The 18643-nt window shown below is 45.4% G+C and overlaps 1 pseudogene; it reads right to left on the reverse strand.

The window, feature by feature from the left end:
• Nucleotides 1–15148: 15148 nt before the first annotated feature.
• On the reverse strand, nucleotides 15149–16190 carry LOC101616673 (annotated as a pseudogene).
• Nucleotides 16191–18643: the final 2453 nt, after the last annotated feature.

The raw sequence follows: 18643 nt of genomic DNA on the forward strand, positions 1-18643 counted from the left end.
CCAATATATATATATATTTTTTTTGGTTTTTCAAGGCAGGGTCTCACTCTAGCCCAGGCTGATCTGGATTTCACTATGGAGTCTCAGGATGGCCTTGAACTCTCAGTGATCCTGCCTACCTCTGCCTCCCGAGTACTGGGATTAAAGGCGTGCACCACCACTCCCAGCCCTTATTATGGTAATTCTCCCACCTCTGCCTCCCCAGTGCTGGGCTTAAAGGTGTGCACCACCTTGCCTTTTTATTTTTATTTTTTTGTTCACCATTCATATCTATTCTGTGAGCTGCCTGTTCTGTTTTTCCAACTCCCCTCTTGGGTAATTTTTCTTTTCTTATTTGGAAAATCTCTTAAAATATACTGATTATGAATGTGGTCTTTGGTATGTTTCTCCAAGCATGGTGTTTCTCTCTCTCTCTCTTTTTTTTTTTTTAAATTTAGTTGCTGGGCTTGGTGGCACACGCCTTTAATCCCAGAGCTCAGGAGGCAGATGTAGGAGGATTGCTGTGAGTTTGAGGCCATCCTGAGACTCCATAGTGAATTCCAGGTCAGTTTGGGCTAGAGTGAGACCCTACCTTGAAAAACCAAAAATGAAAAAAAAAATAATTTATTTATGAGAGAGAAAAAAAAATAGGAGATAGAAAGAGGGGGAGATAATGGGTGTGCCAGGGCACCTAGCCACTGCAAATGAGCTCCAGATGCGTGTGCCACCTTGTGCATCTGGCTTTATGTGGGTACTGGGGAATTGAACCTGGGTTCTTTGGCTTTGCAGGCAATCACCTTAACTGCTAAGCCATCTCTCCAGCCCTGTTTCTTTCTCATTCTCTTTAAAATTTTTTTTTTATTTGAGAGAGAGAGAGAGAAAGAGAAAGAGAGAGTGGGTGCACCAAGCCTCAAGTCACTGCAATGAACTCCAGATACATGGATCACCTTGTGCATCTGGCTTTATGTGGAAACTGGGGAACAGAGCCTAGGTCCCTTGGCTTTGCAGGCAAGTACCTTAATCACTAATGCTTCTCTCCAGCTTGGTGTTTATCTTTTAAGATGTTTGGATTTTTGTTGAGAACTACAACTCAAATACATAAAAGTCAGCATTTTTACTACATTGAACTTTTTTTTTTTTTGGTTTTTCGAGGTAGGGTCTCACTCTAGCTTAGGCTGACCTGGAATTCATTATGTAGTCTCAGGGTGGCCTTGAACTCATGGTGATCCTCCTACCTCTGCCTCTCGAGTGCTGGGATTAAAGGCGTGTGCCACCACACCCGGCTTTACATTGAACTTCTTTTATTCTGTTTATTCTGTAGCATGGCAAGCTTTTCTAGTTATTTAGATCTTCTGTTAGATAGTTGGTGGAGTTGTATAGTTTCCCTTCCCTTAATAATAAAACATTTCTTACAAAGATAAATAGCTGATTATCAAAAATAGTTTTATTTATTTATTTGCAAGCAGAAAAGATAGGAGAGAGAGGAAGAGGGAGAGAGAGAGACTGTATGGGCACTCTGGCGCTTCTTAACACTTCTAACAAACTCTAGAAGCCACTGTGTGCATCTGCCTTTATGTGGCTACTAGGGAGCTGAATCGGGGCCAGTTGGCTCTGCAAGCAAGCCCCTTTCACCATTGAGCTGTCTCCCCAGCCCAATAGCTGATGTTTTATAGCTATGGTTGTTATTGTGAACAGATTTTGTCTTAGGTGTGTGTGTGTATGTGTGCAGTATGTGGTTGCATGTGTGTACAGTGTATGCATGGATGTACTCTATGCACATGTCTGTAGAGGCCATGCATATATGTTAGTACTATTTTTAGCCTCTGGGTTTAATCTTTTAGCTAAAGCTAGTTACAGCTCTAATAGTTTATTTGGACTAAGACATGGCCTACATTTCGTGACATTTGATGCCAGAACTTCTCGATGATGATGTAGGGAGATACTCCAACCAAAGGCTGAGGAGGCGGGAATGCTGAGAGCAGATTTTCAATTGTAACCTCCACATCTACTTTGCTCCTACATCTTCCAGGAAGTTCCAGCAGAGTTTTCCTCCACCTAAACTCTAGGAAATACAACAGTGAGACACTAGGAGTGCTGACAACCTCTGGGGTATCTTTCCTCTGTACCCCAGAAATGACAGTGGAAGATATTAGCACTGAAATGGACACAATGCCACCTTTCATTAGCCTTTATTTTATTTATTTGTATGTATGTGCATGTGTGTGTGGTATGTGTATGTGCTCATGGGTATATGTTCTTGTGCAAAGGTGCACACCAAGAGGTCAATGTCATCTATCTTCCTCATTTGCTCTCCACATTCACTCTCTCTCTGTTTTTATTTTATTTTTATTTATTTGAGAGTGACAGACAGAGAAAGGGGCAGAGAGAGAGTGGGGGGGGGGAATGGAGAATGGAGAGGAGAACGGGCGCGCCAGGGCCTCCAGCCACTGCAAACAAACTCCAGATGCATGTGCCACCTTATGCATCTGGCTTACTTGGGTACTAGGGAATTGAGCCTTGAACCAGGCAAGTGCTAAGCCATCTCTCTAGCTCTCTCAGTTTTTGAGATCAGGTCTCACTCTAGCCAGGCTGACCTGGACCTCACTCTGTAGCTCCAGGCTGGCCTTGAACTCATGTTCATCCTCCTACTTCAACCTTCAACTCAGAAGAGTGCTGGGATTAAAGGCCAGTGCCACCATGCCTGACAGAGGTAGGGTCCCTTGCTGAAGCTGGAGGCCAGTGATTCAGCTGTACTGACTCCCCAGCAAGCTTCAGGGATCCTCCTGGCTCTGCGTCCCCAGCTCTGGGCTGCAGGTCGATGCTGCCAGCTTTCAGCATCTTTCCCTGGGTGCTGGGACTTCAAACTCCCGTCCCCTCGCTCGTACAGCAAGCACCTTCCCAGCGGACTGGAGACCTCTCCCTTGTGATAACAGCTCTAGGCCCCATTTCACTGACAAGTGCACTCTCATTTTCTGGAACAGGAGGAATTGCAATTATTTTTGCTACTGACTGCTGGCTAGCTGCTTTCGGGTGGGGTGGAAATTTCAAAGATCTCTGAAGAAACTAGCAGTGCTGGGGCCAGGTGTTCTCATTTACTCAGCCCCCCAAAAGAAAACCAAGCGTAATAGATGAAGGGCAATTATATAAGAAACTGAGATAAAGTGCTATCAGTTAGGACTGTTTACCATTTTTTTTTTCATTTCTTCCATGACCCATAACTCCACAGATAGTGTGTGCTTTAAAATTTTAAATTAAATGATCAGAACCGAGATAGAGAATCAGTTAATTTTATCAGTTCTTCAAAGGGACTACATTAGCTGTTTTGGGAAGTCATGCCACCTCACTGGTAATTTTTGTAGGATGAATTGGATGTTCTCAGAACTAATGAAACCTTATCGATTTATCACTTATCACTGATTGGGGTAATTATTTATTTTTCAGACTGAAAATCAGAAGTCCTTCCTGCAAAGAAAGAAACGTTGCGATAGGTTGAAAGAAAATGTATCCTGTGTCAGATCCTTAGATATTTATTTATTTATTATTTTTATTTTTGGTTTTTGGTTTTTCAAGGTAGGGTCTCATTTTAGCCCAGGCTGACCTGGAACTCACTATGTGGTCTCAGGGTGGTCTTGAACTCATGGCGATCTTCCTACCTCTGCCTCCCAAGTGCTGAGATTAAAGGCATGAGCCACCATGCCTGGCTATTCTTTATTATTTTTATGTATTTATTTGCAAAGAAAGAGAGAGAAAGAGAATGGCTGTACCAGGGCCTAGTACCACAGCAAACAAATTCCAGACACATACACTACTTTGGGCATTTGGCTTTAAGTAGGTACTGGGGAATCAAACCCAGGTGTCAGGCTAAGCAGGTGCCTCTAACCACTGAGCAATCTCTCCAGCCTTGGCTCCATAGATATTTACATGACATCTTTTTATTTTTTGGTCATCACGAGTGTGTCCAGAATGGGTTACTCCATCTGGCACTTACTGAATAAAAAGATGACGAACTACCTAAGCGCCATCATAGTCATGGCTGAGTCTGAAGACGTCCGAGGCTTTGCCTGCGTCTTAAAACCCTTCCAGTCACCACTTTCTCGTCTTGAAGACTGTTGTAGTCAGCTTCACGCTGCTGGGATGAATGTTCAAACTAGACACGGTTTACGGGAGGAAGGGATTTATTTCAGGTTTACAGATCCAGGGCAAGTTTCATCAGCAGCAGAAGAAGCTAGCCCCTTTTCACAGATCCAAGCAGAGAGCCACAGCCAGCCAGCAAGCATGCAGGAGCCCGCAGCAACAGGACCCCCAGACCTCGTTCTGATGCCTTGGGCTGCAATTCAGATCTATCCTAGTAACCCCAGGATCCACCCCTAGTGACACCTCCTGCAGCCGGGCAGATGGAAACGAGATTTTTTTTTTCTAGGTAGGGTCTTGCTCTTGCCCAGGCTGACCTGGAATTCACTATGTAGTCTCAGGGTGGCCTTGAACTCACGGTGATCCTCCTACCTCTGCCTCCTGAGTGCTGGGATTAAAGGCGTGCGCCACTGTGCCTAGCTTGGAAATAAGATTTTTAAAAAAATTTTTGGTTTATTTTTATTTATTTATTTGAAAGTGACAGAGAGAGAAAGAGGCAGATAGAGAGAGAGAGAGAGAGAGTGGGTGTGCCAGGGCCTCCAGTCACTGCAAACAAACTCCAGACATGTGCGCCTCCTTGTGCATCTGGCTAACATGGGTCCTGGGGAATCGAGCCTCCAACCGGGGTCCTTAGGCTTCCCAGGCAAGGGCTTAACTGCTAAGCCAACTCTCCAGCCTGGAAACAAGATTTTTAATAAGAACACCTGAGTTTATTGGGGGGGAGGAGGGAGGGCATGCATTCAAACTACCACAAAGACCAAGCCAGGGCCTGGCTTCGCAAATCACAGGACATTAGAGAAACAAAGACGCCTGCTGTACTTAAGGACTGGTGGTGGTCTGCCCAAGGGCAGGGAGTCGGAAACCACAGCAGGTGATTTTCTTTCCTTTTTATTATAGGTTATTAACTCAGTCCCTTTACTTTTCTCACATTTGTGTGGGGCCAGGCCAGCCTACTCCCTGTATGAATAGGCTGTGTGGGAACCCTTTCATTTGCTCCCACAAACCTGTTTTCAAATTTCCAGCTTCTGCTAGTGATCTTAGGAGGGTCCAGACCTCTATTTATTTATTTTTGTTTTTCGAAGTAGGTTCTCACTCTAGCCCAGGCTAAGCTGGAACTCACTATGTAGTTTCAGGCTAGCCTTGAACTCGTAGTGATCCTCCTACCTCTGCGTCCCCGAGCGCTGGGATTAAATGCATGCATCACCATGTCTGGCTTCCCTCAATCTTTAGTCCCATAAAACGAGTGTGAAGAAATTTGCTCAAGCAATAGATAAAGATAAGGGATTTCACGGGCCTGATGTGGTGACCTTCCTCTCATGTGAGTCGCAGCGGGGACCCTGTCAATGTTTCCCCTTCCATTTTATCTCCCATCCTTAACCAAGGCAAACATGGAGCTAAAAATGGCCCAGGTTCCTTATTATGTTTTAAAATCTCAAGACCATCTGATAGTCTTAAAATCACAAGGAGGGCCAGGCGTGGTGGTGCATGCCTTTAATCTCAGGGAGGCAGAGGTAGGAGAATTGCTGTGAGTTTGAGGTCAGCTTGAGACTACATAGTGAATCCAGGTCAGCCTGGGCTAGAGACCCTACCTTAACCCCCTCTCCCCACCACCAAATCACCAAGGAAGGCTGATAACGTAGCTCAGTTATTTAAATGTTTGCCTAGCGTGCATAAAGCCCTGGGCTTTATCCCCAACACTGTATAAACCAGGTGTGGTGGCGTCTACCTGTAGTCCCAGTTCTGGGAAGGTGGAGGCAGGAGGATTAGGGGTTCAAGGCCATCCTTGGCTTTATGAGACCTGTTTCTAAAACAAAACAGTTCAGGTCACTGAAGACTTCAACAGCTTTTGTTGATGAGAGTTATATCTGTTTATAGGTCATCATTAAAAATTAAAATTAGGGAAATAAAAGCCAAGAGTGGTAGCTCATGACCCCAGCACTTGGAAGACAAGAGGATTACCATAAATTTGAGGTCAGCTGGGGCTACAGAGTAAGATCCAGTTTCAAACAAAACCAGCAACAATGAAAGAAATTAAAATTAATAAGTGTTTATTGTTTTAAAACACAAAACTTATTGATTATTAACATAAATACCATATTTAATGAAGAATTTATATGATTTTTCAAAGCAATAAAAATGAGAATAGCAGTGTTTTACATGCTTACAAATTTCTTTAATGCCCATTTAACAGAAGACAGTGGATTCTTACATTTGTATTTGTTTTTCTTTCCTTCTTTTTTCTTTTCTTCTTTTTTTTTTTTTTTTTGGTTTTCTGAGGTAGGGTCTCACTCTGGTCCAGGATGACCTGGAATTAACTACATAGTCTCAGGATGGCCTTGAACTCTTGGCGATCCTCCTACCTGTGCCTCCCCAGTGCTGGGATTAAAGGTGTGTGCCACCATGCCCGGCCTTGTTTTTCTTTTTAAAAAAATATTTTATTTATTTGTTTGAGAGAGAGAGAGAAAGAGAGAAAGGGCAGATAGAGAAAGAGAGGGAGAGAAAGAGAGAGAGAGAATGGGTGCACCAGGGCCTTCAACTATTGCAGATGAACTCAGACACATGCACAACCTTGGGCATCTGGCTTACATGGGTACTGAGGAATCGAATCTGGGTTCTTAGGCTTTTCAGGCAAGCGCCTTAACTGCTAAGCCCTCTCTTTAGCCCTTACATTTGTATCTGTAGTCAATAGATTGTAATATACTGCTTTTGTCAAAGTCTATGAAGAAAACCAGCATTGTATAGAGGTAAAACTAAAGAAGAAAGGATTATTAAAAGATTCTCAGATAAATGTAAATAATCTTGTTTGATTCTACACCAAAATGCTAAGGAAGGTCCCAATGTGGAATCTGAAACCACAGCACTGAGCATTTTGTATTCTATTACATTTAAATCATCTGGTCTATTTTTTGTTTATTTTTATTTATTTGAGAGCAACAGACAGAGAAAGAGGCAGATAGAGAGAGAGAATGGGTGTGCCACGGTCTCCAGCCACTGCAAACAAACTCCAGATGCATGCACCCCCTTGTGTATCTGGCTAACGTTGGTACTGGGGAACTGAGCCTCGAACCGGGGTCCTTAGGCTTCACAGGCAATCGTTAACCAACCACTAAGCCATCTCTCCAGCCCTCTTCTGGTCTATTTTGTACCTTGTGTTTGTTTTTCAAAGTAGGGTTTCACTGTAGTCCAGGCTGACCTGGGACTCACTATGTAGTCTCAGGGTGGCCTTGAACTCACAGTGATCCTTCTACATCTGCCTCTCAAGTGCTGGGATTAAAGGTGTGCACCATGCTTGACTACCTTGTGATTTTTAAATTTTTATTATTATTTTTGTTTATTTTGTTTTTATTTATTTATTATTTGACAGAGAAAGAGGGGGAGAGAGAGAGAGAATGGGCAGGCCAGGGTCTCCGGCCACTGCAAGCGAACTCCAGATGTGTGTGCCCCCTTGTGCATCTGGCTAACATGGATCCTGGGGAATCGAACCAGGATCCTTTGACGTTAGAGGCAAGCACCTTAACTACTAAGCCATCCTTCAGCCCTTTTTTTTTTTTTTGTCTTTTTGAGGTAGGGTTTCACTCTGGTGCAGGCTGACCTGGAATTCACTATGTAGTCTCAGGGTGGCCTTGAATGGTGATCCTCCTACTTCTGCCTCCTGAGTGCTGGGATTAAAGGTGTGTGCCACCATGCCTGGCCCTTGAGATTTTAAAAATATATTTTATTTATTTATTTATGAGAGAGAGAGAGAGAGAGAGAAAGAAAGAAAGAGAGAGAGGGAATAGGCATACCAGGGCCTCCAGCCACTGCAAACGAACTCCATATACATGAGCCCTCTTGTGCATCTGGCTTATGTGGGCCCTGGAGAATTGAACTGGGATCCGTTGGCTTTGCAGGCAAATGCCTTAACAGCTAAGCCATCTCTCCAGCTCCTATCTTGTGATATTTTAAGAATATTTTATTTATTTATGAGTGAGTGGGAAATGAGAGAGAGAGAGAGAGAGAGAGAGAGAGAGAGAGAGAGAGAGAGAGAGAGAGAGAATGGGTATACCATGTCCTCTAGCCACTGCAAACAAACTCCAGACTCATGCTTTACCCTGTGTATCTGGCTTATATGGGTTCTGGGGAATCAAACCCGGGTTTTTAGGCTTCATAGGAAAGCACCTTAACTGCTAAGCCACCTCTTCAGCCCTACCTTGTAATTTTTGACTATCTGTGCATGATTCTGTAACATGGCATATTGGTCATGTGTAAATGTTAGCTTCCTGAATTGTGAAGATTGCTCCAATGTTGATGCGTTTCATCATACAGTGTCAAGAGCCACAGTCATTGATGTCACCACAGGTCTCATCAGGAAAGTCCAAGTATGTGGGGCTGAGGATATGGCTCAGCCGCAGAGCATTTGCCTAGCATGTGCAAGGTCCTAGCTTCGACCCTAGTTCCTAAAAAGAAAACAAAAACAAGCCTAAGAATTGAGACAATGTCAAGCATATGATAGCATTTCAAAGCTTCCCCAGCCTGGTGTGGAGCTTGCCTTGAATCCCAGCACTTGGGAGGCTGAGGTAGGAGGATTGCCATGAGTTTAAGGCTAGCCTGGGCTACAAAGTGAGTTTCACATTAGCCTGTACTGGAGTGAGACACTGCTTCGAAATCAAAATAAAAGCTTCCCCACGTTTCAAATTTTGGTTGAAATCTAGAATGTTATCATTAGCAATAAGTATTGTTGGTAATTATTATTTCAGTGACATTTTTGGAAAGAGAAATGGAAAAAAATCTGATTCCATTTTCCACTATTTTTTTTTTCCTTTTTGTGGTACTGGGAATTGGACCAGTGCTTTGCACATGCTAGACAGGTACTCCACCACTGAGCAATATTCCAAGCACCACCTTCTTAGATCCAGAGTACAACTGGGCCTTTGGGGGGAAAAATTGGATTTTCTATTAATTTGGAAGACTTCCCCCCCCCCCCTAACTAGTTGACTTAAACCATGAACATTCAGGAACTCTGTGACTTGGAATACCTCCTCACCTCATTGTCAGTGTTCGCTGAGCAGCCCCTCCCAGAGGTCATTTCAAGGGCAGGGAGGGTCTACAAGCCAGAGATAGCAAAGTATCAGCCTTTCTCGTTGGCTCCCTCCCAGAACAATGTTCTGTTCTTACTCCAAACAATTCCTCATTGAGTTTGGCACTAGAAGTTGGGTCTGGCTCTTAAGGTCTTGTTATAAATGACCATCCTTTTCAGTGTGTTTTCATGACTTCATATATTCTGGAATGAAATTGAGATAAAAATATCTTTCTTTTCATCAAGTTCTAAATCAAACACATAGAAGGAAATCTTTGTGGGAGAGAATTTGGAAGGAGGGTTGTAATGTGACAGGAGCTACATACCATCAATTGACTGAGTAAGGCAGAGTTCAGGAAAACATCATTCTCAGTTCTCAATCAGGGGTGTGTGTGTGTGTGTGTGTGTGTGTACAAAAATTTGCAACATACTAAGATCTTCAAGAACAGGGAAGATTAGACTCCATACTGTATTTGTAGTAAATTTTTTTTCTTTCCCCCTTTTTTTTGGTTTTCCAAGGTAGGATCTCGCTCTAGCCTAGGCTGACCTAAAATTCACTGTGTAGTCTGAGGGTAGCCTTGAACTCACGACAATCCTCTCTCCTCTGTCTCCCGAGTGTTGGGATTACAGGCGTGTACTACCATGCCTGGTTTGTAGTAGATTTTCTTTTTTACTTCAGCAGAGATAAAGCTCACATATTCCTTCCAAAAGCTGTTTTCTTCAATAAGTCAAAATTTAGATGTCAGAGATTTTTTTTTTCTTTTATGAAGCATTATCAGAAAAAAATAGATGATTCTATTCCCTCTGATGGCGTCAGAGTGACTTGTGGTACTTGGAATGTGGTGTAGCCATTTCTGAACATTCCTGTTAGAATTAGAGGCAATAGTTTTTTTGTTTTTTGTTTTTTTTTTTCCTGAGCTGATAATGCTGCTCGGCTAAGAGCAAAGTGATGTAAGTGAATACTCCTCCAAGGAATCTGGACACAACGGCTTTGAAGAAATTAAAATTTCAGAATGGGGCCGGAAGCCTGGTGTGATGGCGTATGCCTTTCATCCCAGCACTCAGGAGGCAGAGGTAGGAGGATCGCTGTGAGTTTGATGCCATCCTGAGACGACATAGTGAATTCCAGGTCAGCTGGGGCTTGAGTGAGACCCTACCTCGAAGGCCCTCCCCGCCCCTGCAAAACAAAACAAAATGAAAACACTGACACTCAGGCCCAGGTTCAGTTCCACAGGACCCATGTAAAGCCAGGTGCACAGAGTGGCACATGTGTCAGGAGTTCATTTGTAGTGGCAATAGGCCCTAGTGGACCCATTCTTTTTTATTTTCTCTCTCTCTCAAGTAAATACATGAATAAATATTTTTAAAAAATAATCTTTAAAAAGTATTTTATTTATTTACAAGCAAAGAATAATAGAGAGAGGAGAGAGAGAGAGACAGAGAGTGGGCATGCCAGGACCTCCAGCCACTGCAAACAAACTCCAGATGCATGTACCACTGTGCATCTGGCTTCATATGGGTACTGGGGACTTGAACCTGAGTCCTTAGGTTTTGCAGTCAAGTGCCTTAATTGCTGAGCCATCTTTCTAGCCCAATAATTTTTAATTTTTATTTTTTGGTTTCTCGAGGTAGGGTCTCACTCTAATCCAGGCTGACCTGGAATTCACTATGTAAGTCTCAGGGTGGGCTTGAATTCATGGTGATCCTCTTACCTCAGCCTCCCAAGTGCTGGGATTATAGGCATGCGCCACCACACCTGGCTCCAATAAATGTATATTTTTTTGGTTTATTCTATCTTATTTATTTGAGAGAGAAAGAGGGAGATAGATAGAGAGAGAGAGAGAGAGAGAATGAGTACACTAGGGCCTTCAACCACTCCAGACGCATGCGCCACCTTATGCATCTGGCTTATGTGGGTCCTGGGGAATCAAACCTGGGTCCTTTGGCTTCATAGGCAAATGTCTTAACCACTAAGAAATCTCTAGCCTTCAATAAATATTTTTTTAGAAAGGAAAAAGTCCAGTGTGGTGGTGCATGCCTTTAATCCCAGTACTGGGGAGGTAGAGGAGGGAGGATCACTGAGAGTTAGAGGCCAGCCTGGGACTATACAGAGTGAGTTCAACGTCAGTTTGGGCTAGAGTGAGACTCTGACTTGAAGAAAACAAAACAAAACAAACAAAAGAGTTGTATGAAATAGGAATGAGTCATAGACAGGCAGGGAGAACGAGTGAAGCTTATTCCATACTCCAGTTAAGTGACACTGATAACTTGTATCAGAGGTGCAATTGTGAAGTTGAAGACAGGTGTGGATGTTGAGATACATTTTGGATACATAGTGAGTAGGATGGATTTGTGTGAGGTCTGCAAGAGAGCACATGGTGGGGGGGGGGGGTCGCTGAAGAGATGGCTCAGCCATTAAGACACTTGTCTGCAAAACCTAACGACCCAAATTCAATTCCCTAGTACTCATGTAAAGCCATTTGTACAAAGGGGAGCAGGTATCTGGAGTCCATTTGCAGCGGCTATGGGCCCTGGCATGCCTTTAAAATTTTTTTTTTTGTTTATTACTTATTTATTTATTTGAGAGTGACAGACACAGAGAGAAAGGCAGATATATATATATATATATATAGAGAGAGAATGGGCACGCCAGGGCCTCCAGCCACTGCAAACGAACTCCAGACACGTGCGCCCCCTTGTACATCTGGCTAATGTGGGTCCTGGAGAATCGAGCCTCGAACCAGGATCCTTAGGCTTCACAGGCAAGCGCTTAACTGCTAAACCATCTCTCCAGCCCTGGCATGCCTATTTTCTTGATTTGTCTCTCTTCTCTCTCTGCTTGCAAATAAATAAATAAAAATACAAAAATATATTTTTTTAGAAAAATAAAGAGTATACAGGGATAATATTCAGGGCTTTAAAAATACTTTAATTTATTTCTTTATTTGCAAGCAGAGAGGGAGAGAGAGGAAGAGAGAGAGAGAGAGGGAGAGAATGGGCACACCAGGTCCTCCAGCCACTGCAAACGAACTCCAGATGCGTGTGCCCCCTTGTGCATCTGGATTTATGTGTGTACTGGGGAGTCAAGCCTGTGTCACTAGGCTTTGTAGACAAATGCCTTAACAGCTGAGAGCCATCTCTCTAGCCACCCCCGTTTTTTATATTCATTTTGTTTTCAGTTTTCTTTGTGTGTGTGTGTGTGTGTGTGTGTGTGTGTTTTGTTTTGTTTTGTTTTCCATTTTTGCCTTGAAGACCTGGACAGCATTTCCTGAGTTAAGGGAGAAAAGAGTAGTAGGCTGTTACTATTACTATTATTAATTATTATTATTCTTTGCTGTCTTTTCCCAGCATTAACTCAGAGCATGAACATGCAGAAACCACGTCTCTTTTTTTTTTTTTGATTTTTTGAGGTAGGGTCTCACTCTGGTCCAGGCTGACCTGGAATTAACTCTGTAGTCTCAGGGTGGCCTTGAACTCACAGCAATCCTCCTACCTCTGCCTCCCGAGTGCTAGGATTAAAGGCGTGCGCCACCACGCCCAGCCAGAAACCACGTCTCTTTTGCTACCCACCAGAATACCTGAAACCCTTGACATGGTGCCCAGGGCCATCTAGACAGTCAGTGAATATCTGTGGACTGGCTCCTCGTTTAAACTGCCATCCCACAGGAAACCTGTCCCAAACTTTATCGGTATGCCATCGTCCTTAACTTCCAGGCCTTGCTGACCTGGACTCCGAACTTGTTCTGAGAACTCTGAGCCTTTTGCCATCTTAAGCTGATCTGTTTATCCCATGTGGAACATTCTGGACACCACATCTCCAGATCCTCAGCTCTCTTGATGTTTTCCTAAGACTTCGAATGTGGATCTACTTTGTTCCCTCATCGTTCTTCCTTTAAACCACATGTTCCCTGAAGAGCCTCATTCCGGCTGAGAGGGCTTTTATGGAATATTGAGCCAAATGTTCTACAGCTCTGGGATGGAGCTGCTAATGTCCCATCTTATGTTTGTCCTGAACTGAAGTCAGCTCTTTTTTTTTTTTCTTTCAAAGTGGTTATGATTTTGGCCTTGTCATTCATGCCACCAGGCAGCTTCCAAATTGTCCATTGTTGGCGATGCTTAATACTGTGTCTCCTGTCTCCTCCTGTCAGGGACAGCTCGTTTGAGCTGCCAAGTGAGCTTGCTTTATTGCTCAGCTAGCCAAGGCCTAAGTTGCTTTATGACATTTGAAAGTGAACCGATGATAGGAATTTCAATTTGTTTTAGAAGAGAGTTGTCAACAGGCCTAGAGCTCAGAAAATGGGTGGTCAGATATCTCGAGAGCATTGATTTGAGCACGCATGGACGCAATGTCTGGAACGCTGCTTCAGCACACGGTGGCTCTTTGAAAGTACTTTTGCTTATAGGTAGGAGCTGCTGCTAGTGGATGGGCGCTTGGCAGAATTCTGCTGATTAGAATTCCGTCTTCACAGCCTTGCCAAATGCAGGGATCTTAGATTGCTTCTGCTTAAGAACTCCTCCTCCCCCATTCTCGGTACGTGTAGTTTGGATGGCACTGGTTTCACACCTTCTTTAGGGTCTGGAATCAGACTTGTCCAATGAGAAGCATGGATTTGATTTAAGAAAGGAAATGTTTGCTGTACCAGCCAAATCTTAGAGACAGACCACACACTTAAACTTGGTTATCAAATAGCTCTTGCACAAAGGAATGGAGTGCAAAAAAAATCATGATGGGATGGGATGGTACAGTTTGGGGGGCGGTATTCAGGGTAGGGCATAAATACCATTGAGAGGTGGTAGAGATAAAGTTGAGAAGCTATTACTGGAGAGAAAGAGATGTGGAAAGAGGGAGAGAGATGGAGAGAGAGCACCTCAGGTGGGCAGGACCTATGATTACTGGCTAAAAGTCACCATGCCGAGCATTACAAAAGGGGCTGAAAGGAACTACACACACCAATGCAAAAAAAAAGAGGAAACGATAACTTCAGACTTTACTGATAAGTAGCATGAAAATTATGAATGACTTAAAAGATGTGTAGAGGGCTGGGTGTGGTGGCACACGCCTTTAATCCTAGCACTTAGAGGCAGAGGTAGGAGGATCACTGTGAGTTTGAGGCCACCCTGAGACTACAGAGTGAATTACAGGTCAGTCTGAGCTAGAGTGAGACCCTACCTGGGGGGGGGGGGGGGAACATGTAGACAATAGTGTCTACATTATGACGTACTATATACTATGACAGAGGTGTGTCCCTGTGAGAGGCATCTGCAGGAGCTCCTGTCCCCTGGGTGCTTCATAACTATCATCCGTATGCATTGGTTTGTGGTGCTGGGACTAAAGGTGTGCACCACGGTACTTGGCATGGTTTTTTTTTTGTATGTGTGTGTGTATGTGTGCAGGTGTACGTGTGTCATGAAGATGTTGAGTGTCTACCTCTATCACTCTTCTCTCTCTTCCTGAGATAGTCTCTCACTGAACCTGCAGCTCTCGCTGTCTTTTTTTTTTTTTTAAATTAATTAATTTGAGAGCGACAGACACAGAGAGAAAGACAGATAGAGGGAGAGGGAGAGAGAATGGGCGCGCCAGGGCTTCCAGCCTCTGCAAAGGAACTCCAGACGCGTGCGCCCCCTTGTGCATCTGGCTAACGTGGGACCTGGGGAACTGAGCCTCGAACTGGGGTCCTTAGGCTTCACAGGCAAGTGCTTAACCGCTAAGCCATCTCTCCAGCCCCTCTCACTGTCTTTTGATTAGACTGGCTGAGCAGGGACCTCAGGTCATCATCCCCTTTTCACCTCCCCAGTGTGGTGCGGCCAGGTCTGGCTCTTCACGGGCATGCTGGGATGGAGCTCAGACCCTCACCTTGTGCAGCAGGTGCTCTTACCTGCTGGGCCACCTCGCCAGTTTCTAGTCTGAGATTATAATAGGCGACATTCTCTTACTCTATTACAACTGGGCTAATTTGCTGACCTGTTGTGAATTTTATTTTGTTTTTCAAAGTCTGATCATTTATTTGTCACTCTTCACGATTCTGATTTTTGACTAGATTCAGACTTGGAAGTGGAAGCTCTCAGTAAGGACAGCCTGCGTCTCTTGGCAATCTGTCTCTGGCGTTTTTCTTTGGCTTCCTTCATCCTCTTGGCCAGAAGCTTAGCGTATTCTGCAGCCTCCTCCTTGGTCTTCTTGGTGCGCTGTTTTCTTCAATGCGATACGTCTATGTGTTGCAACACACGCAGGGTTACAAGTCACTGGATCTTGGGTGCTTTGGTCCTGGGATTATTACCTTCTCTGTTTAGGGGCTTTCTGACAACATATTGTGGGACATCATCTTCTTTAGAGAGATTGAAAAGTTTGTGGACTCTGCTGGCTCTTTTGGGTCCCAGCCGACGAGGTACAATAATATCTGTTAGTCCAGGAATATCCTTCTCTCCTTTCTTTAATAACCAGGTTGAGAACACTTAGATTGGCGTCCACAATGCACCCCCGAACAGATTTGCGCTTTCTCTCACCAGTTCTCCTTGGCCTGTAATAGGAACGCCCCTTACTCAATAGCAGACGCGCTCTTCCCTGGGTCAAGACACCTTGCGTCATGGGGAAACCTTGCTTGTCATTCCCGCCGCTGATCCGGACCACACAACCCTGCCACTCTTCGCCGAGAGCGTCAGCAGCAACTTGGGTGGCCACCCGCCTCTCGTGGAAGGTACGGGGCTTGCGCGCATCGTCCACTTCAATGAGTTTCTGACCGCCAGTGGCTGGGAAGGAGATATTCAGCGAAAGCACAGTGGACAAGCGCCACACGACCGGGGCACGTTGCCCTCCAAGCCCTGCGGATGCCGCGGGGGGCGAGGGCCCTGGCAGCGCCTGGCCGACCAGCAGCGGAGTCAGGCGTGGTTAGAAGAGGGTGCAGCCCCGCACCCCGCACCACAGGCCGGCCACACACGGGGTCTTAAGGGCCGTATCCGCCTCGGCTCGGAGCCGGGCGCCGCCAGGGCGCTGGTAACCCGATGCTCCCGCGTCGCAATCATCCTCCATCCGCTCTCCCCCGGGAGGTCAAACCCCACGAGAGCGAGGCTGATCCTGCCTCAGACCCTTCCCCATCTACAACAGGGGTGCTGGAAGTTTGGGACGGAGGCAACACTGCGTTCTGGATCTCCAACCAAGCTACCCAACCTCATCCAACACCAGCCACCCGCTCCTCCTGTTCTGAATATTTATTACACATAAACCTTACCAAGGCTAGACTTCTTTGGAGTAGCAGAAATTGTGATGAATTTTGATCATGTTCTTTAAGTTGAAAAAAATATTTAATTTATTTATTTGTAAGCAGAGTGAGAGAGAGAGAGAGAGAGAGAGAAAGAAAGAGAGAATGGGTGTGCCAGGTCCTCTAGGATTTCCAGCTGCTGAAAACGAACTCCAGATACACGCACTCCTTTGTGCATTTGGCTTTACGTGGGCACCGAATCGAGCCCAGGTCATCAGGTTTTGTGGGCAGGTGCTTTAATCACTGTATAATCTCTCCAGCCCCCTTAACTTTTATTGATGGGAACTTATCCAAGAAATATTAATGATAATTCAAACTGAAATGATGAAATGACCCTTCCCTTAGTTGTTTTACTTTGCTTAGGGAAAAAAATTATTAGATATAAGATATTTAGAAGAGGGCCTGATATAGGGTGAATAATCAATAAATGAGAGCTTGTAGCATTACTATGTTTATTACATATGGGGCACAATTCAGTAATTAGTGCCTGTAATCCTCACACCAATACAGTGAAGTGGGTGTAGCAGTTATTTACCCACTGCTGAGAAGAACATCTGACCAGCAGCAGCTCCTGGGAGGAACGTGTTTTTCTTGGTTTACAGTATGGAGGGGAGGTGTCATCATGGTGGCGGGCAAGGGGGGAGGGGCATGCTGGGAACAGATGGCTGGGAGACTCAGATCTCCACAGCGGCTGCCAGGGAGGAGTCTGAGCACTGGGCTTGCTCCAGTACTATACCTCAAAGCCGGCCCCAAGCAACACACCTCCGCCAGCACGGCTGTACCTTCCAAAGGCCCTTCAACTTTTCCTCCCAAAATAGTCAAAATGCATGAGCCTATGGGAGAGATGACATCTCTTTCAAATTACCACAGTGAGGTCTATTAGAACCACAGTTTTTTTTTTTTTTTCGTGTTTAGAGGTAGGGTCTCACTCAAGCCTAGGCTGACCTGGAATTCACTATGTAATCTCAGGGTGGCCTTGAACTCACAGCAATCCTCCTGCCTTTGCCTCACTAGTGCTGGGATTAAAGACGTGCACCACCACGCCCGGCTAGAACCACAGTTTTAGAGATGACAAAAACATGTCCAGAGACATGAAGTCACTTACCTAGGGGTATATGGCCACCTAGCAGCGGAGCTGGAATCTCCCTAGGGGCTGGGTGATGTGTGTAGACTGGCTCCTCCCCATTCCACCCGTGTGCTCATTCAGCAAGGTTCCTGTCACCTGGAAAAGAAAGCCAGGTGACCTAATGAGCTTTCGGGAGGGAAAGGTCTGAGTCCCTGGTTCCCCGGGTCTGAAGATGAGGAGAGCTGGAGAGGCGGGAGAGACAGGCACTGGCTTCGGCACCTTCAGGGATGGAGGGAACGGAGGGCTCATTGCTTTGTCGGTGTAAGGACCAGGGCAGCACATCTGTGACAAATATGCCGCAAAAGTCACACCTGGAGTGGGCAGAGCCACTGTTCCTTGGCCACTCTTTGCTTCTAGGGCTGTGGACTGGAAGGTTGAGGTGTCACTTGAACCATACGGACATTTCCGTCCCACAGATGCGAGTCACCCCATCTCTAGACAGTATTGGTTCTAGGTGTGACACTGTCCAGGGCTCTGTGCTCGGCCAGGGCTCCACTGAAACAGTGCTGACCTCTCCACCCTGACCCCTGCTCTCCTTGGGAGCCTGCTTAGGAGACAGGGCTTGGAGGGAAGTGGGCGTATATAACCAGGCAAGACTGGCAGGAAGTGAGAAGCTGAGTCCAGCATGGAGTGGTTTCAGGTTAGAGAGAGGCTCCAGGGATCAGAGCCCAGGCAGGTGCCAGGGGCTTAGGGACAGGGTCAGGGAAACCCCAGCATGGGAACCAAAGGACAAGGCGAGACTGAGGGTCGGAAGCCAGGCAGAGACACAGACAGGAACTGATCTTCTCCCTTTGTCCGCAGCTGTCCTGGGAGCCATCTTGGCTGAAGGGTACCCAGGAGGCAGGGCTTGGATCACAAAGTCCTCACCTGAGATCACAAGGGAAGAAGCTGGACTATAGAAACCCGTTGAGTCAGAAGCATGTGAGAGGCTGTGGTCTAAAAGGGGAAATCTCCTTCACCAAAGTAAAGGGCCAGAGTAGCTGTGACAGCTGGGATGTGGAGCCAGGGAGGTGCGAGCAAAAATAGTAGGTCCAGAGCAAACCGAATTGACGAGAACACGTGCTGCTTGGGGTTCCTGGGTGGATCAGCTGGCAGGGT

The sequence above is a fragment of the Jaculus jaculus genome, chromosome 3, assembly GCF_020740685.1.
Source record: "Jaculus jaculus isolate mJacJac1 chromosome 3, mJacJac1.mat.Y.cur, whole genome shotgun sequence".
In the NCBI taxonomy this organism is placed as follows: Eukaryota; Metazoa; Chordata; class Mammalia; order Rodentia; family Dipodidae; genus Jaculus; species Jaculus jaculus.